This window comes from Mobula birostris (genome assembly GCF_030028105.1).
Source record: "Mobula birostris isolate sMobBir1 chromosome 11 unlocalized genomic scaffold, sMobBir1.hap1 SUPER_11_unloc_1, whole genome shotgun sequence".
NCBI lineage: Eukaryota > Metazoa > Chordata > Chondrichthyes > Myliobatiformes > Myliobatidae > Mobula > Mobula birostris.
In genome coordinates, this window is record NW_027274037.1 from 324,415 (window position 1) to 342,517 (window position 18,103).

The 18,103-nt window shown below is 58.1% G+C and overlaps 6 non-coding genes across 6 annotated transcripts; all 6 read right to left on the minus strand.

The window, feature by feature from the left end:
* Window positions 1-985: 985 nt before the first annotated feature.
* Window positions 986-1,176, minus strand: LOC140192030 (U2 spliceosomal RNA). Its single transcript, XR_011884008.1, has one exon. It is a non-coding gene; the product is annotated as a U2 spliceosomal RNA (small nuclear RNA).
* A 3,071-nt stretch (window positions 1,177-4,247) lies between these two features.
* LOC140192031 (U2 spliceosomal RNA) lies at window positions 4,248-4,438 on the minus strand. Its single transcript, XR_011884009.1, has one exon. It is a non-coding gene; the product is annotated as a U2 spliceosomal RNA (small nuclear RNA).
* A 3,071-nt stretch (window positions 4,439-7,509) lies between these two features.
* Window positions 7,510-7,700, minus strand: LOC140192032 (U2 spliceosomal RNA). The gene has a single exon (XR_011884010.1). It is a non-coding gene; the product is annotated as a U2 spliceosomal RNA (small nuclear RNA).
* A 3,071-nt stretch (window positions 7,701-10,771) lies between these two features.
* On the minus strand, window positions 10,772-10,962 carry LOC140192034 (U2 spliceosomal RNA). The gene has a single exon (XR_011884012.1). It is a non-coding gene; the product is annotated as a U2 spliceosomal RNA (small nuclear RNA).
* Window positions 10,963-14,037: 3,075 nt separating this feature from the next.
* LOC140192035 (U2 spliceosomal RNA) lies at window positions 14,038-14,228 on the minus strand. The gene has a single exon (XR_011884013.1). It is a non-coding gene; the product is annotated as a U2 spliceosomal RNA (small nuclear RNA).
* A 3,075-nt stretch (window positions 14,229-17,303) lies between these two features.
* On the minus strand, window positions 17,304-17,494 carry LOC140192081 (U2 spliceosomal RNA). Its single transcript, XR_011884057.1, has one exon. It is a non-coding gene; the product is annotated as a U2 spliceosomal RNA (small nuclear RNA).
* Between the last annotated feature and the right edge of the window lie 609 nt (window positions 17,495-18,103).

The window sequence follows — 18,103 nt, forward strand, 5'->3', positions numbered from 1 at the left end:
GTGGGCGGGGCTTTGGGCCTGGGGCAGGCAGACGCATCAGAGGAGGCCAGGAGGCCAGGCCAGGCCAGGGCAGGGCAGGTAGGCAGAGTTTTGCTGATGCTATGGCTAGGTGGTGATGCTTGTAGCTGGTCTGTCTGTCTGGGCAGGAGAGCAGCAGTCTTGGCAGTCTGGTGCAGGCGGGGAGGATGCAGGGTGCAGGAGCACCGGGCCCTGTTGTGCCGGCGGCGGCGGCGCCCCGTTGCTCTGTAGCCGGGCTCCATCGGATGCCTCCCTCCCTTCCTTCCTTCCTCCCTCCCGTCCGCGTGCCCTGGCTGCTGGCACACTTGAACGAGCCTGCCTGTCCGACAGGCTGGCTGGCTGCTGGTGAAATTGCAGCAGAGCCAGTGACTCGATATCGTTCGTTCCTTCCTTCCTTCCTTCCTTCCTTCCTTCCTTCCTTCCTTCGCCCGCCCGTCCATCCGTCCGTCCGTCCGTCCGTCGCGTCCTCCGTTGGCTTCAAGGAGCAGCTGAGAAGCCTGAGCCTGAGAAGTGGAGCGAGTGTGGCGGGACAGAAAAGGTCTTTCGGCCTGCTCCACTTCACTCTGCTTCTGTGCTTGGTGCAGGCAGCAGCCGAGTGAGCAGGCATCAGAATGAGTGCGCCGGTTGAGCAGTTTGCTTCAGGAATGAATGCCAAGGGGCATCTCTCATGAAGTTGCTGCCTTGCCTGCAGCACCTGATCTGGTTGCAGCCCGGATGTGCACTTGATCTTAGCCAAACGGCCCAGATATGATGCCCGTGCTGTTGTTGAGTTGTCTGCACATTGCGTGAGTGAGTGAGTGAGTGAGCTGTATCGACAGACAGACACAGACACAGGAGAGGTGTAGAGCAAGCAGCTCTCCTCTCTCTCCATGTGCGTGCATGCTTGTCTGTGCTGCTGTGCCGCCGCCGCCGCCTGATGGAGCTTTCGTCGTTTTTCTTTTCTTTGCTACTTTGAAATTCCCCAGAAGGGGAGTGCACCGTTCCCAGAGGCACTGCAATACCGGGTCGATGCGTGGAGTGGACGGAGCAAGCCCCTATTCCATCTCCCTGTTCCAAAAATCAATTTAATATATGGTCCCCAGATAAGGGACGTATCAGATATTAAACTGATAAGAACAGATACTACACTTGATCTTAGCCAAAAGGCCGAGAAGCGATGCAGGCGGCCTCTTGAGTCGGCTACATCCTGCCTAGCCTCTGGTGTTTAGATTGAAGCAGGAGGCCTGGCAAAGACCTTGCTGCCCTGGCCCGCTGGCAGCTCTCCCCTAGGTTGTCTGGGATCGGTGGGTGTGCTGGACAGCTGTTGCCTACCTGGTCCGTCCTGAGTGCAACTTGTCAGAGGCTATGTAAAGCTGCCAGTGATCCACCAATCATCTGGGAGTGGGGCCGTACCTACGGGCGCCTACGTCACTGGCACACTGCCTACGTCAAGGCTGCCGGCTTCCTCGGCTGGCTCCCAGGTCGGTCTCAGAGGCTGGCTCAACTTGCACTGCTCTCCTGGTCGTGGGAGGCTGGTCACGCTGTCCTGTCTGCACAAAAGTCTGCAGGGGGAGTGGGAGCAGGCCGCTCGGCCCTTCAAGGGCGTCCCTGCACTCGGCAAAGAGAGCGCGCCTCTCGGCTTTGCGTGCCCCAGCTGGCTGGCGCATCCAGCTGAACGGTCTCCTTCGGAGGCTCTGCCCTCTCCGGGAGGGAGCGAGCGGATGGGACTGCACCGGGCGACAAAGGCAGAGGCCACGTGCGCCGCTCAAGACCGGTTACGAGGTTTGTGGACGTGGCCAAAGTCCGCGGGCAGAAAAGCCTCCTGGCAAGCTTGGGAATAGGAAGATGTCAGCTACAGGTGTGCCTGAGGAGAAACAATGGGTGTGCTCTCCAAGCCGAAGGCTGAAGTGCAGCCATTCACACCTCTGTGCCTTTATTTTGATGTGTGTGGAATTACAATTGTTGAGTGGCTTGAGTTTGTTTCATCTCACAGAAGCTGTAGACTTTGCGTCTGCACAGGCTATCATTGGACACAGTGGTGTCTTCTCCCCTGCTCCCCCACCACCTTTTTTTACCAGGGTGGATGGGGGTGGGTGGGTGTGTGTGTGTGTCTGTCTGTCTCTCTGTGTCTGTCTCTGTCTCTCTCACCCACCGACACAAACACACATGGAATGCTGAGGGATCTGGCAGGGTCGGTCTGTCTCTCTCTCTCACTCACTCAATCTCACACACACACAGAGTCACAGACACACGTGCACACGGGGGTGTGTGGGGGTGGGTGTGTGTGTGTGTTTGTGTGTGTGTGTGTGTCTGTCTCTCTGTGTCTGTCTCTGTCTCTGTCTCTCTCACCCACCGACACAAACACACATGGAATGCTGAGGGATCTGGCAGGGTCTGTCTCTCTCTCTCACTCAATCTCACACACACACAGAGTCACAGACACACGTGCACACGGGGGTGTGTGGAGGTGGGTGGGTGTGTGTGTGTGTGTGTGTGTGTGTCTGTCTGTCTCTCTGTCTCTGTCTCTGTCTCTCTCACCCACCGACACAAACACACATGGAATGCTGAGGGATCTGGCAGGGTCTGTCTCTCTCTCTCTCACTCACTCACTCACTCACTCACTCACTCACTCACTCACTCAATCTCTCTCTCTCACACACACACACACACACACAGAGTCACAGACACACGTGCACACGGAGTGCTGAGGGATCTGCCAAGCTGTACAGAGGGCAGTAAAGGGAGAAGGGCCGAGGCCCTTCATTATGCCTCTGTGCTGACGCCTGAGCAGACTGACTGGTTTTGCAGCGGGGTGGGTGCACGGATGTAGAAACAGGAGGGAGGGCACGGCAGGAGGGAAATGTGTCGCGGGCTGACGGCGGCCCTGTGCCCCACTGCTCTGCAGGTGCGTTTTTGGCCGGCATGGCTCAGTGGTGGAGTGGGTGGGCGCGTGTGCGCGCCGTGGAAGGAAAGGGGTACTGATTATGCCTTGGTTGTGAAACAGGAAACGGATCGGCGAAATGCCTGCCGGAGGGAGGCACAGTGCCGTGCGTGAAGCAGGGGCACGTGGACGGATGTGGCAATTGTGGAGACGTGCGCCAAAGCTGGACGCCGAGTAGGTAGGTGTAAGCATGAGACGTTTGAGTGATCTTGGGGTTTGGGACGTGATTCTGAGCGAGGCTAGAGATGCACTGCACTGCCGATGTATATTGGGGAGGTCTGAGTGGGTGGAGTGGGGGGTTGTGCCTCTGCCTTACCTTGAACGGTGGGCGGGGCTTTGGGGCTGGGGCAGGCAGACGCATCAGAGGAGGCCAGGAGGCCAGGCCAGGCCAGGGCAGGGCAGGTAGGCAGAGTTTTGCTGATGCTATGGCTAGGTGGTGATGCTTGTAGCTGGTCTGTCTGTCTGGGCAGGAGAGCAGCAGTCTTGGCAGTCTGGTGCAGGCGGGGAGGATGCAGGGTGCAGGAGCACCGGGCCCTGTTGTGCCGGCGGCGGCGGCGCCCCGTTGCTCTGTAGCCGGGCTCCATCGGATGCCTCCCTCCCTTCCTTCCTTCCTCCCTCCCGTCCGCGTGCCCTGGCTGCTGGCACACTTGAACGAGCCTGCCTGTCCGACAGGCTGGCTGGCTGCTGGTGAAATTGCAGCAGAGCCAGTGACTCGATATCGTTCGTTCCTTCCTTCCTTCCTTCCTTCCTTCCTTCCTTCCTTCCTTCGCCCGCCCGTCCATCCGTCCGTCCGTCCGTCCGTCGCGTCCTCCGTTGGCTTCAAGGAGCAGCTGAGAAGCCTGAGCCTGAGAAGTGGAGCGAGTGTGGCGGGACAGAAAAGGTCTTTCGGCCTGCTCCACTTCACTCTGCTTCTGTGCTTGGTGCAGGCAGCAGCCGAGTGAGCAGGCATCAGAATGAGTGCGCCGGTTGAGCAGTTTGCTTCAGGAATGAATGCCAAGGGGCATCTCTCATGAAGTTGCTGCCTTGCCTGCAGCACCTGATCTGGTTGCAGCCCGGATGTGCACTTGATCTTAGCCAAACGGCCCAGATATGATGCCCGTGCTGTTGTTGAGTTGTCTGCACATTGCGTGAGTGAGTGAGTGAGTGAGCTGTATCGACAGACAGACACAGACACAGGAGAGGTGTAGAGCAAGCAGCTCTCCTCTCTCTCCATGTGCGTGCATGCTTGTCTGTGCTGCTGTGCCGCCGCCGCCGCCTGATGGAGCTTTCGTCGTTTTTCTTTTCTTTGCTACTTTGAAATTCCCCAGAAGGGGAGTGCACCGTTCCCAGAGGCACTGCAATACCGGGTCGATGCGTGGAGTGGACGGAGCAAGCCCCTATTCCATCTCCCTGTTCCAAAAATCAATTTAATATATGGTCCCCAGATAAGGGACGTATCAGATATTAAACTGATAAGAACAGATACTACACTTGATCTTAGCCAAAAGGCCGAGAAGCGATGCAGGCGGCCTCTTGAGTCGGCTACATCCTGCCTAGCCTCTGGTGTTTAGATTGAAGCAGGAGGCCTGGCAAAGACCTTGCTGCCCTGGCCCGCTGGCAGCTCTCCCCTAGGTTGTCTGGGATCGGTGGGTGTGCTGGACAGCTGTTGCCTACCTGGTCCGTCCTGAGTGCAACTTGTCAGAGGCTATGTAAAGCTGCCAGTGATCCACCAATCATCTGGGAGTGGGGCCGTACCTACGGGCGCCTACGTCACTGGCACACTGCCTACGTCAAGGCTGCCGGCTTCCTCGGCTGGCTCCCAGGTCGGTCTCAGAGGCTGGCTCAACTTGCACTGCTCTCCTGGTCGTGGGAGGCTGGTCACGCTGTCCTGTCTGCACAAAAGTCTGCAGGGGGAGTGGGAGCAGGCCGCTCGGCCCTTCAAGGGCGTCCCTGCACTCGGCAAAGAGAGCGCGCCTCTCGGCTTTGCGTGCCCCAGCTGGCTGGCGCATCCAGCTGAACGGTCTCCTTCGGAGGCTCTGCCCTCTCCGGGAGGGAGCGAGCGGATGGGACTGCACCGGGCGACAAAGGCAGAGGCCACGTGCGCCGCTCAAGACCGGTTACGAGGTTTGTGGACGTGGCCAAAGTCCGCGGGCAGAAAAGCCTCCTGGCAAGCTTGGGAATAGGAAGATGTCAGCTACAGGTGTGCCTGAGGAGAAACAATGGGTGTGCTCTCCAAGCCGAAGGCTGAAGTGCAGCCATTCACACCTCTGTGCCTTTATTTTGATGTGTGTGGAATTACAATTGTTGAGTGGCTTGAGTTTGTTTCATCTCACAGAAGCTGTAGACTTTGCGTCTGCACAGGCTATCATTGGACACAGTGGTGTCTTCTCCCCTGCTCCCCCACCACCTTTTTTTACCAGGGTGGATGGGGGTGGGTGGGTGTGTGTGTGTGTCTGTCTGTCTCTCTGTGTCTGTCTCTGTCTCTCTCACCCACCGACACAAACACACATGGAATGCTGAGGGATCTGGCAGGGTCGGTCTGTCTCTCTCTCTCACTCACTCAATCTCACACACACACAGAGTCACAGACACACGTGCACACGGGGGTGTGTGGGGGTGGGTGTGTGTGTGTGTTTGTGTGTGTGTGTGTGTCTGTCTCTCTGTGTCTGTCTCTGTCTCTGTCTCTCTCACCCACCGACACAAACACACATGGAATGCTGAGGGATCTGGCAGGGTCTGTCTCTCTCTCTCACTCAATCTCACACACACACAGAGTCACAGACACACGTGCACACGGGGGTGTGTGGAGGTGGGTGGGTGTGTGTGTGTGTGTGTGTGTGTGTCTGTCTGTCTCTCTGTCTCTGTCTCTGTCTCTCTCACCCACCGACACAAACACACATGGAATGCTGAGGGATCTGGCAGGGTCTGTCTCTCTCTCTCTCACTCACTCACTCACTCACTCACTCACTCACTCACTCACTCAATCTCTCTCTCTCACACACACACACACACACACAGAGTCACAGACACACGTGCACACGGAGTGCTGAGGGATCTGCCAAGCTGTACAGAGGGCAGTAAAGGGAGAAGGGCCGAGGCCCTTCATTATGCCTCTGTGCTGACGCCTGAGCAGACTGACTGGTTTTGCAGCGGGGTGGGTGCACGGATGTAGAAACAGGAGGGAGGGCACGGCAGGAGGGAAATGTGTCGCGGGCTGACGGCGGCCCTGTGCCCCACTGCTCTGCAGGTGCGTTTTTGGCCGGCATGGCTCAGTGGTGGAGTGGGTGGGCGCGTGTGCGCGCCGTGGAAGGAAAGGGGTACTGATTATGCCTTGGTTGTGAAACAGGAAACGGATCGGCGAAATGCCTGCCGGAGGGAGGCACAGTGCCGTGCGTGAAGCAGGGGCACGTGGACGGATGTGGCAATTGTGGAGACGTGCGCCAAAACTGGACGCCGAGTAGGTAGGTGTAAGCATGAGACGTTTGAGTGATCTTGGGGTTTGGGACGTGATTCTGAGCGAGGCTAGAGATGCACTGCACTGCCGATGTATATTGGGGAGGTCTGAGTGGGTGGAGTGGGGGGTTGTGCCTCTGCCTTACCTTGAACGGTGGGCGGGGCTTTGGGCCTGGGGCAGGCAGACGCATCAGAGGAGGCCAGGAGGCCAGGCCAGGCCAGGGCAGGGCAGGTAGGCAGAGTTTTGCTGATGCTATGGCTAGGTGGTGATGCTTGTAGCTGGTCTGTCTGTCTGGGCAGGAGAGCAGCAGTCTTGGCAGTCTGGTGCAGGCGGGGAGGATGCAGGGTGCAGGAGCACCGGGCCCTGTTGTGCCGGCGGCGGCGGCGCCCCGTTGCTCTGTAGCCGGGCTCCATCGGATGCCTCCCTCCCTTCCTTCCTTCCTCCCTCCCGTCCGCGTGCCCTGGCTGCTGGCACACTTGAACGAGCCTGCCTGTCCGACAGGCTGGCTGGCTGCTGGTGAAATTGCAGCAGAGCCAGTGACTCGATATCATTCGTTCCTTCCTTCCTTCCTTCCTTCCTTCCTTCCTTCCTTCCTTCGCCCGCCCGTCCATCCGTCCGTCCGTCCGTCCGTCGCGTCCTCCGTTGGCTTCAAGGAGCAGCTGAGAAGCCTGAGCCTGAGAAGTGGAGCGAGTGTGGCGGGACAGAAAAGGTCTTTCGGCCTGCTCCACTTCACTCTGCTTCTGTGCTTGGTGCAGGCAGCAGCCGAGTGAGCAGGCATCAGAATGAGTGCGCCGGTTGAGCAGTTTGCTTCAGGAATGAATGCCAAGGGGCATCTCTCATGAAGTTGCTGCCTTGCCTGCAGCACCTGATCTGGTTGCAGCCCGGATGTGCACTTGATCTTAGCCAAACGGCCCAGATATGATGCCCGTGCTGTTGTTGAGTTGTCTGCACATTGCGTGAGTGAGTGAGTGAGTGAGCTGTATCGACAGACAGACACAGACACAGGAGAGGTGTAGAGCAAGCAGCTCTCCTCTCTCTCCATGTGCGTGCATGCTTGTCTGTGCTGCTGTGCCGCCGCCGCCGCCTGATGGAGCTTTCGTCGTTTTTCTTTTCTTTGCTACTTTGAAATTCCCCAGAAGGGGAGTGCACCGTTCCCAGAGGCACTGCAATACCGGGTCGATGCGTGGAGTGGACGGAGCAAGCCCCTATTCCATCTCCCTGTTCCAAAAATCAATTTAATATATGGTCCCCAGATAAGGGACGTATCAGATATTAAACTGATAAGAACAGATACTACACTTGATCTTAGCCAAAAGGCCGAGAAGCGATGCAGGCGGCCTCTTGAGTCGGCTACATCCTGCCTAGCCTCTGGTGTTTAGATTGAAGCAGGAGGCCTGGCAAAGACCTTGCTGCCCTGGCCCGCTGGCAGCTCTCCCCTAGGTTGTCTGGGATCGGTGGGTGTGCTGGACAGCTGTTGCCTACCTGGTCCGTCCTGAGTGCAACTTGTCAGAGGCTATGTAAAGCTGCCAGTGATCCACCAATCATCTGGGAGTGGGGCCGTACCTACGGGCGCCTACGTCACTGGCACACTGCCTACGTCAAGGCTGCCGGCTTCCTCGGCTGGCTCCCAGGTCGGTCTCAGAGGCTGGCTCAACTTGCACTGCTCTCCTGGTCGTGGGAGGCTGGTCACGCTGTCCTGTCTGCACAAAAGTCTGCAGGGGGAGTGGGAGCAGGCCGCTCGGCCCTTCAAGGGCGTCCCTGCACTCGGCAAAGAGAGCGCGCCTCTCGGCTTTGCGTGCCCCAGCTGGCTGGCGCATCCAGCTGAACGGTCTCCTTCGGAGGCTCTGCCCTCTCCGGGAGGGAGCGAGCGGATGGGACTGCACCGGGCGACAAAGGCAGAGGCCACGTGCGCCGCTCAAGACCGGTTACGAGGTTTGTGGACGTGGCCAAAGTCCGCGGGCAGAAAAGCCTCCTGGCAAGCTTGGGAATAGGAAGATGTCAGCTACAGGTGTGCCTGAGGAGAAACAATGGGTGTGCTCTCCAAGCCGAAGGCTGAAGTGCAGCCATTCACACCTCTGTGCCTTTATTTTGATGTGTGTGGAATTACAATTGTTGAGTGGCTTGAGTTTGTTTCATCTCACAGAAGCTGTAGACTTTGCGTCTGCACAGGCTATCATTGGACACAGTGGTGTCTTCTCCCCTGCTCCCCCACCACCTTTTTTTACCAGGGTGGATGGGGGTGGGTGGGTGTGTGTGTGTGTCTGTCTGTCTCTCTGTGTCTGTCTCTGTCTCTCTCACCCACCGACACAAACACACATGGAATGCTGAGGGATCTGGCAGGGTCGGTCTGTCTCTCTCTCTCACTCACTCAATCTCACACACACACAGAGTCACAGACACACGTGCACACGGGGGTGTGTGGGGGTGGGTGTGTGTGTGTGTTTGTGTGTGTGTGTGTGTCTGTCTCTCTGTGTCTGTCTCTGTCTCTGTCTCTCTCACCCACCGACACAAACACACATGGAATGCTGAGGGATCTGGCAGGGTCTGTCTCTCTCTCTCACTCAATCTCACACACACACAGAGTCACAGACACACGTGCACACGGGGGTGTGTGGAGGTGGGTGTGTGTGTGTGTGTGTGTGTGTGTGTGTCTGTCTGTCTCTCTGTCTCTGTCTCTGTCTCTCTCACCCACCGACACAAACACACATGGAATGCTGAGGGATCTGGCAGGGTCTGTCTCTCTCTCTCTCACTCACTCACTCACTCACTCACTCACTCACTCACTCACTCAATCTCTCTCTCTCACACACACACACACACACACAGAGTCACAGACACACGTGCACACGGAGTGCTGAGGGATCTGCCAAGCTGTACAGAGGGCAGTAAAGGGAGAAGGGCCGAGGCCCTTCATTATGCCTCTGTGCTGACGCCTGAGCAGACTGACTGGTTTTGCAGCGGGGTGGGTGCACGGATGTAGAAACAGGAGGGAGGGCACGGCAGGAGGGAAATGTGTCGCGGGCTGACGGCGGCCCTGTGCCCCACTGCTCTGCAGGTGCGTTTTTGGCCGGCATGGCTCAGTGGTGGAGTGGGTGGGCGCGTGTGCGCGCCGTGGAAGGAAAGGGGTACTGATTATGCCTTGGTTGTGAAACAGGAAACGGATCGGCGAAATGCCTGCCGGAGGGAGGCACAGTGCCGTGCGTGAAGCAGGGGCACGTGGACGGATGTGGCAATTGTGGAGACGTGCGCCAAAGCTGGACGCCGAGTAGGTAGGTGTAAGCATGAGACGTTTGAGTGATCTTGGGGTTTGGGACGTGATTCTGAGCGAGGCTAGAGATGCACTGCACTGCCGATGTATATTGGGGAGGTCTGAGTGGGTGGAGTGGGGGGTTGTGCCTCTGCCTTACCTTGAACGGTGGGCGGGGCTTTGGGGCTGGGGCAGGCAGACGCATCAGAGGAGGCCAGGAGGCCAGGCCAGGCCAGGGCAGGGCAGGTAGGCAGAGTTTTGCTGATGCTATGGCTAGGTGGTGATGCTTGTAGCTGGTCTGTCTGTCTGGGCAGGAGAGCAGCAGTCTTGGCAGTCTGGTGCAGGCGGGGAGGATGCAGGGTGCAGGAGCACCGGGCCCTGTTGTGCCGGCGGCGGCGGCGCCCCGTTGCTCTGTAGCCGGGCTCCATCGGATGCCTCCCTCCCTTCCTTCCTTCCTCCCTCCCGTCCGCGTGCCCTGGCTGCTGGCACACTTGAACGAGCCTGCCTGTCCGACAGGCTGGCTGGCTGCTGGTGAAATTGCAGCAGAGCCAGTGACTCGATATCGTTCGTTCCTTCCTTCCTTCCTTCCTTCCTTCCTTCCTTCCTTCCTTCGCCCGCCCGTCCATCCGTCCGTCCGTCCGTCCGTCGCGTCCTCCGTTGGCTTCAAGGAGCAGCTGAGAAGCCTGAGCCTGAGAAGTGGAGCGAGTGTGGCGGGACAGAAAAGGTCTTTCGGCCTGCTCCACTTCACTCTGCTTCTGTGCTTGGTGCAGGCAGCAGCCGAGTGAGCAGGCATCAGAATGAGTGCGCCGGTTGAGCAGTTTGCTTCAGGAATGAATGCCAAGGGGCATCTCTCATGAAGTTGCTGCCTTGCCTGCAGCACCTGATCTGGTTGCAGCCCGGATGTGCACTTGATCTTAGCCAAACGGCCCAGATATGATGCCCGTGCTGTTGTTGAGTTGTCTGCACATTGCGTGAGTGAGTGAGTGAGTGAGCTGTATCGACAGACAGACACAGACACAGGAGAGGTGTAGAGCAAGCAGCTCTCCTCTCTCTCCATGTGCGTGCATGCTTGTCTGTGCTGCTGTGCCGCCGCCGCCGCCTGATGGAGCTTTCGTCGTTTTTCTTTTCTTTGCTACTTTGAAATTCCCCAGAAGGGGAGTGCACCGTTCCCAGAGGCACTGCAATACCGGGTCGATGCGTGGAGTGGACGGAGCAAGCCCCTATTCCATCTCCCTGTTCCAAAAATCAATTTAATATATGGTCCCCAGATAAGGGACGTATCAGATATTAAACTGATAAGAACAGATACTACACTTGATCTTAGCCAAAAGGCCGAGAAGCGATGCAGGCGGCCTCTTGAGTCGGCTACATCCTGCCTAGCCTCTGGTGTTTAGATTGAAGCAGGAGGCCTGGCAAAGACCTTGCTGCCCTGGCCCGCTGGCAGCTCTCCCCTAGGTTGTCTGGGATCGGTGGGTGTGCTGGACAGCTGTTGCCTACCTGGTCCGTCCTGAGTGCAACTTGTCAGAGGCTATGTAAAGCTGCCAGTGATCCACCAATCATCTGGGAGTGGGGCCGTACCTACGGGCGCCTACGTCACTGGCACACTGCCTACGTCAAGGCTGCCGGCTTCCTCGGCTGGCTCCCAGGTCGGTCTCAGAGGCTGGCTCAACTTGCACTGCTCTCCTGGTCGTGGGAGGCTGGTCACGCTGTCCTGTCTGCACAAAAGTCTGCAGGGGGAGTGGGAGCAGGCCGCTCGGCCCTTCAAGGGCGTCCCTGCACTCGGCAAAGAGAGCGCGCCTCTCGGCTTTGCGTGCCCCAGCTGGCTGGCGCATCCAGCTGAACGGTCTCCTTCGGAGGCTCTGCCCTCTCCGGGAGGGAGCGAGCGGATGGGACTGCACCGGGCGACAAAGGCAGAGGCCACGTGCGCCGCTCAAGACCGGTTACGAGGTTTGTGGACGTGGCCAAAGTCCGCGGGCAGAAAAGCCTCCTGGCAAGCTTGGGAATAGGAAGATGTCAGCTACAGGTGTGCCTGAGGAGAAACAATGGGTGTGCTCTCCAAGCCGAAGGCTGAAGTGCAGCCATTCACACCTCTGTGCCTTTATTTTGATGTGTGTGGAATTACAATTGTTGAGTGGCTTGAGTTTGTTTCATCTCACAGAAGCTGTAGACTTTGCGTCTGCACAGGCTATCATTGGACACAGTGGTGTCTTCTCCCCTGCTCCCCCACCACCTTTTTTTACCAGGGTGGATGGGGGTGGGTGGGTGTGTGTGTGTGTCTGTCTGTCTCTCTGTGTCTGTCTCTGTCTCTCTCACCCACCGACACAAACACACATGGAATGCTGAGGGATCTGGCAGGGTCGGTCTGTCTCTCTCTCTCACTCACTCAATCTCACACACACACAGAGTCACAGACACACGTGCACACGGGGGTGTGTGGGGGTGGGTGTGTGTGTGTGTTTGTGTGTGTGTGTGTGTCTGTCTCTCTGTGTCTGTCTCTGTCTCTGTCTCTCTCACCCACCGACACAAACACACATGGAATGCTGAGGGATCTGGCAGGGTCTGTCTCTCTCTCTCACTCAATCTCACACACACACAGAGTCACAGACACACGTGCACACGGGGGTGTGTGGAGGTGGGTGGGTGTGTGTGTGTGTGTGTGTGTGTGTCTGTCTGTCTCTCTGTCTCTGTCTCTGTCTCTCTCACCCACCGACACAAACACACATGGAATGCTGAGGGATCTGGCAGGGTCTGTCTCTCTCTCTCTCACTCACTCACTCACTCACTCACTCACTCACTCACTCACTCAATCTCTCTCTCTCACACACACACACACACACACAGAGTCACAGACACACGTGCACACGGAGTGCTGAGGGATCTGCCAAGCTGTACAGAGGGCAGTAAAGGGAGAAGGGCCGAGGCCCTTCATTATGCCTCTGTGCTGACGCCTGAGCAGACTGACTGGTTTTGCAGCGGGGTGGGTGCACGGATGTAGAAACAGGAGGGAGGGCACGGCAGGAGGGAAATGTGTCGCGGGCTGACGGCGGCCCTGTGCCCCACTGCTCTGCAGGTGCGTTTTTGGCCGGCATGGCTCAGTGGTGGAGTGGGTGGGCGCGTGTGCGCGCCGTGGAAGGAAAGGGGTACTGATTATGCCTTGGTTGTGAAACAGGAAACGGATCGGCGAAATGCCTGCCGGAGGGAGGCACAGTGCCGTGCGTGAAGCAGGGGCACGTGGACGGATGTGGCAATTGTGGAGACGTGCGCCAAAGCTGGACGCCGAGTAGGTAGGTGTAAGCATGAGACGTTTGAGTGATCTTGGGGTTTGGGACGTGATTCTGAGCGAGGCTAGAGATGCACTGCACTGCCGATGTATATTGGGGAGGTCTGAGTGGGTGGAGTGGGGGGTTGTGCCTCTGCCTTACCTTGAACGGTGGGCGGGGCTTTGGGCCTGGGGCAGGCAGACGCATCAGAGGAGGCCAGGAGGCCAGGCCAGGCCAGGGCAGGGCAGGTAGGCAGAGTTTTGCTGATGCTATGGCTAGGTGGTGATGCTTGTAGCTGGTCTGTCTGTCTGGGCAGGAGAGCAGCAGTCTTGGCAGTCTGGTGCAGGCGGGGAGGATGCAGGGTGCAGGAGCACCGGGCCCTGTTGTGCCGGCGGCGGCGGCGCCCCGTTGCTCTGTAGCCGGGCTCCATCGGATGCCTCCCTCCCTTCCTTCCTTCCTCCCTCCCGTCCGCGTGCCCTGGCTGCTGGCACACTTGAACGAGCCTGCCTGTCCGACAGGCTGGCTGGCTGCTGGTGAAATTGCAGCAGAGCCAGTGACTCGATATCGTTCGTTCCTTCCTTCCTTCCTTCCTTCCTTCCTTCCTTCCTTCCTTCCTTCGCCCGCCCGTCCATCCGTCCGTCCGTCCGTCCGTCGCGTCCTCCGTTGGCTTCAAGGAGCAGCTGAGAAGCCTGAGCCTGAGAAGTGGAGCGAGTGTGGCGGGACAGAAAAGGTCTTTCGGCCTGCTCCACTTCACTCTGCTTCTGTGCTTGGTGCAGGCAGCAGCCGAGTGAGCAGGCATCAGAATGAGTGCGCCGGTTGAGCAGTTTGCTTCAGGAATGAATGCCAAGGGGCATCTCTCATGAAGTTGCTGCCTTGCCTGCAGCACCTGATCTGGTTGCAGCCCGGATGTGCACTTGATCTTAGCCAAACGGCCCAGATATGATGCCCGTGCTGTTGTTGAGTTGTCTGCACATTGCGTGAGTGAGTGAGTGAGTGAGCTGTATCGACAGACAGACACAGACACAGGAGAGGTGTAGAGCAAGCAGCTCTCCTCTCTCTCCATGTGCGTGCATGCTTGTCTGTGCTGCTGTGCCGCCGCCGCCGCCTGATGGAGCTTTCGTCGTTTTTCTTTTCTTTGCTACTTTGAAATTCCCCAGAAGGGGAGTGCACCGTTCCCAGAGGCACTGCAATACCGGGTCGATGCGTGGAGTGGACGGAGCAAGCCCCTATTCCATCTCCCTGTTCCAAAAATCAATTTAATATATGGTCCCCAGATAAGGGACGTATCAGATATTAAACTGATAAGAACAGATACTACACTTGATCTTAGCCAAAAGGCCGAGAAGCGATGCAGGCGGCCTCTTGAGTCGGCTACATCCTGCCTAGCCTCTGGTGTTTAGATTGAAGCAGGAGGCCTGGCAAAGACCTTGCTGCCCTGGCCCGCTGGCAGCTCTCCCCTAGGTTGTCTGGGATCGGTGGGTGTGCTGGACAGCTGTTGCCTACCTGGTCCGTCCTGAGTGCAACTTGTCAGAGGCTATGTAAAGCTGCCAGTGATCCACCAATCATCTGGGAGTGGGGCCGTACCTACGGGCGCCTACGTCACTGGCACACTGCCTACGTCAAGGCTGCCGGCTTCCTCGGCTGGCTCCCAGGTCGGTCTCAGAGGCTGGCTCAACTTGCACTGCTCTCCTGGTCGTGGGAGGCTGGTCACGCTGTCCTGTCTGCACAAAAGTCTGCAGGGGGAGTGGGAGCAGGCCGCTCGGCCCTTCAAGGGCGTCCCTGCACTCGGCAAAGAGAGCGCGCCTCTCGGCTTTGCGTGCCCCAGCTGGCTGGCGCATCCAGCTGAACGGTCTCCTTCGGAGGCTCTGCCCTCTCCGGGAGGGAGCGAGCGGATGGGACTGCACCGGGCGACAAAGGCAGAGGCCACGTGCGCCGCTCAAGACCGGTTACGAGGTTTGTGGACGTGGCCAAAGTCCGCGGGCAGAAAAGCCTCCTGGCAAGCTTGGGAATAGGAAGATGTCAGCTACAGGTGTGCCTGAGGAGAAACAATGGGTGTGCTCTCCAAGCCGAAGGCTGAAGTGCAGCCATTCACACCTCTGTGCCTTTATTTTGATGTGTGTGGAATTACAATTGTTGAGTGGCTTGAGTTTGTTTCATCTCACAGAAGCTGTAGACTTTGCGTCTGCACAGGCTATCATTGGACACAGTGGTGTCTTCTCCCCTGCTCCCCCACCACCTTTTTTTACCAGGGTGGATGGGGGTGGGTGGGTGTGTGTGTGTGTCTGTCTGTCTCTCTGTGTCTGTCTCTGTCTCTCTCACCCACCGACACAAACACACATGGAATGCTGAGGGATCTGGCAGGGTCGGTCTGTCTCTCTCTCTCACTCACTCAATCTCACACACACACAGAGTCACAGACACACGTGCACACGGGGGTGTGTGGGGGTGGGTGTGTGTGTGTGTTTGTGTGTGTGTGTGTGTCTGTCTCTCTGTGTCTGTCTCTGTCTCTGTCTCTCTCACCCACCGACACAAACACACATGGAATGCTGAGGGATCTGGCAGGGTCTGTCTCTCTCTCTCACTCAATCTCACACACACACAGAGTCACAGACACACGTGCACACGGGGGTGTGTGGAGGTGGGTGGGTGTGTGTGTGTGTGTGTGTGTGTGTCTGTCTGTCTCTCTGTCTCTGTCTCTGTCTCTCTCACCCACCGACACAAACACACATGGAATGCTGAGGGATCTGGCAGGGTCTGTCTCTCTCTCTCTCACTCACTCACTCACTCACTCACTCACTCACTCACTCACTCAATCTCTCTCTCTCACACACACACACACACACACAGAGTCACAGACACACGTGCACACGGAGTGCTGAGGGATCTGCCAAGCTGTACAGAGGGCAGTAAAGGGAGAAGGGCCGAGGCCCTTCATTATGCCTCTGTGCTGACGCCTGAGCAGACTGACTGGTTTTGCAGCGGGGTGGGTGCACGGATGTAGAAACAGGAGGGAGGGCACGGCAGGAGGGAAATGTGTCGCGGGCTGACGGCGGCCCTGTGCCCCACTGCTCTGCAGGTGCGTTTTTGGCCGGCATGGCTCAGTGGTGGAGTGGGTGGGCGCGTGTGCGCGCCGTGGAAGGAAAGGGGTACTGATTATGCCTTGGTTGTGAAACAGGAAACGGATCGGCGAAATGCCTGCCGGAGGGAGGCACAGTGCCGTGCGTGAAGCAGGGGCACGTGGACGGATGTGGCAATTGTGGAGACGTGCGCCAAAGCTGGACGCCGAGTAGGTAGGTGTAAGCATGAGACGTTTGAGTGATCTTGGGGTTTGGGACGTGATTCTGAGCGAGGCTAGAGATGCACTGCACTGCCGATGTATATTGGGGAGGTCTGAGTGGGTGGAGTGGGGGGTTGTGCCTCTGCCTTACCTTGAACGGTGGGCGGGGCTTTGGGCCTGGGGCAGGCAGACGCATCAGAGGAGGCCAGGAGGCCAGGCCAGGCCAGGGCAGGGCAGGTAGGCAGAGTTTTGCTGATGCTATGGCTAGGTGGTGATGCTTGTAGCTGGTCTGTCTGTCTGGGCAGGAGAGCAGCAGTCTTGGCAGTCTGGTGCAGGCGGGGAGGATGCAGGGTGCAGGAGCACCGGGCCCTGTTGTGCCGGCGGCGGCGGCGCCCCGTTGCTCTGTAGCCGGGCTCCATCGGATGCCTCCCTCCCTTCCTTCCTTCCTCCCTCCCGTCCGCGTGCCCTGGCTGCTGGCACACTTGAACGAGCCTGCCTGTCCGACAGGCTGGCTGGCTGCTGGTGAAATTGCAGCAGAGCCAGTGACTCGATATCGTTCGTTCCTTCCTTCCTTCCTTCCTTCCTTCCTTCCTTCCTTCCTTCCTTCGCCCGCCCGTCCATCCGTCCGTCCGTCCGTCCGTCGCGTCCTCCGTTGGCTTCAAGGAGCAGCTGAGAAGCCTGAGCCTGAGAAGTGGAGCGAGTGTGGCGGGACAGAAAAGGTCTTTCGGCCTGCTCCACTTCACTCTGCTTCTGTGCTTGGTGCAGGCAGCAGCCGAGTGAGCAGGCATCAGAATGAGTGCGCCGGTTGAGCAGTTTGCTTCAGGAATGAATGCCAAGGGGCATCTCTCATGAAGTTGCTGCCTTGCCTGCAGCACCTGATCTGGTTGCAGCCCGGATGTGCACTTGATCTTAGCCAAACGGCCCAGATATGATGCCCGTGCTGTTGTTGAGTTGTCTGCACATTGCGTGAGTGAGTGAGTGAGTGAGCTGTATCGACAGACAGACACAGACACAGGAGAGGTGTAGAGCAAGCAGCTCTCCTCTCTCTCCATGTGCGTGCATGCTTGTCTGTGCTGCTGTGCCGCCGCCGCCGCCTGATGGAGCTTTCGTCGTTTTTCTTTTCTTTGCTACTTTGAAATTCCCCAGAAGGGGAGTGCACCGTTCCCAGAGGCACTGCAATACCGGGTCGATGCGTGGAGTGGACGGAGCAAGCCCCTATTCCATCTCCCTGTTCCAAAAATCAATTTAATATATGGTCCCCAGATAAGGGATGTATCAGATATTAAACTGATAAGAACAGATACTACACTTGATCTTAGCCAAAAGGCCGAGAAGCGATGCAGGCGGCCTCTTGAGTCGGCTACATCCTGCCTAGCCTCTGGTGTTTAGATTGAAGCAGGAGGCCTGGCAAAGACCTTGCTGCCCTGGCCCGCTGGCAGCTCTCCCCTAGGTTGTCTGGGATCGGTGGGTGTGCTGGACAGCTGTTGCCTACCTGGTCCGTCCTGAGTGCAACTTGTCAGAGGCTATGTAAAGCTGCCAGTGATCCACCAATCATCTGGGAGTGGGGCCGTACCTACGGGCGCCTACGTCACTGGCACACTGCCTACGTCAAGGCTGCCGGCTTCCTCGGCTGGCTCCCAGGTCGGTCTCAGAGGCTGGCTCAACTTGCACTGCTCTCCTGGTCGTGGGAGGCTGGTCACGCTGTCCTGTCTGCACAAAAGTCTGCAGGGGGAGTGGGAGCAGGCCGCTCGGCCCTTCAAGGGCGTCCCTGCACTCGGCAAAGAGAGCGCGCCTCTCGGCTTTGCGTGCCCCAGCTGGCTGGCGCATCCAGCTGAACGGTCTCCTTCGGAGGCTCTGCCCTCTCCGGGAGGGAGCGAGCGGATGGGACTGCACCGGGCGACAAAGGCAGAGGCCACGTGCGCCGCTCAAGACCGGTTACGAGGTTTGT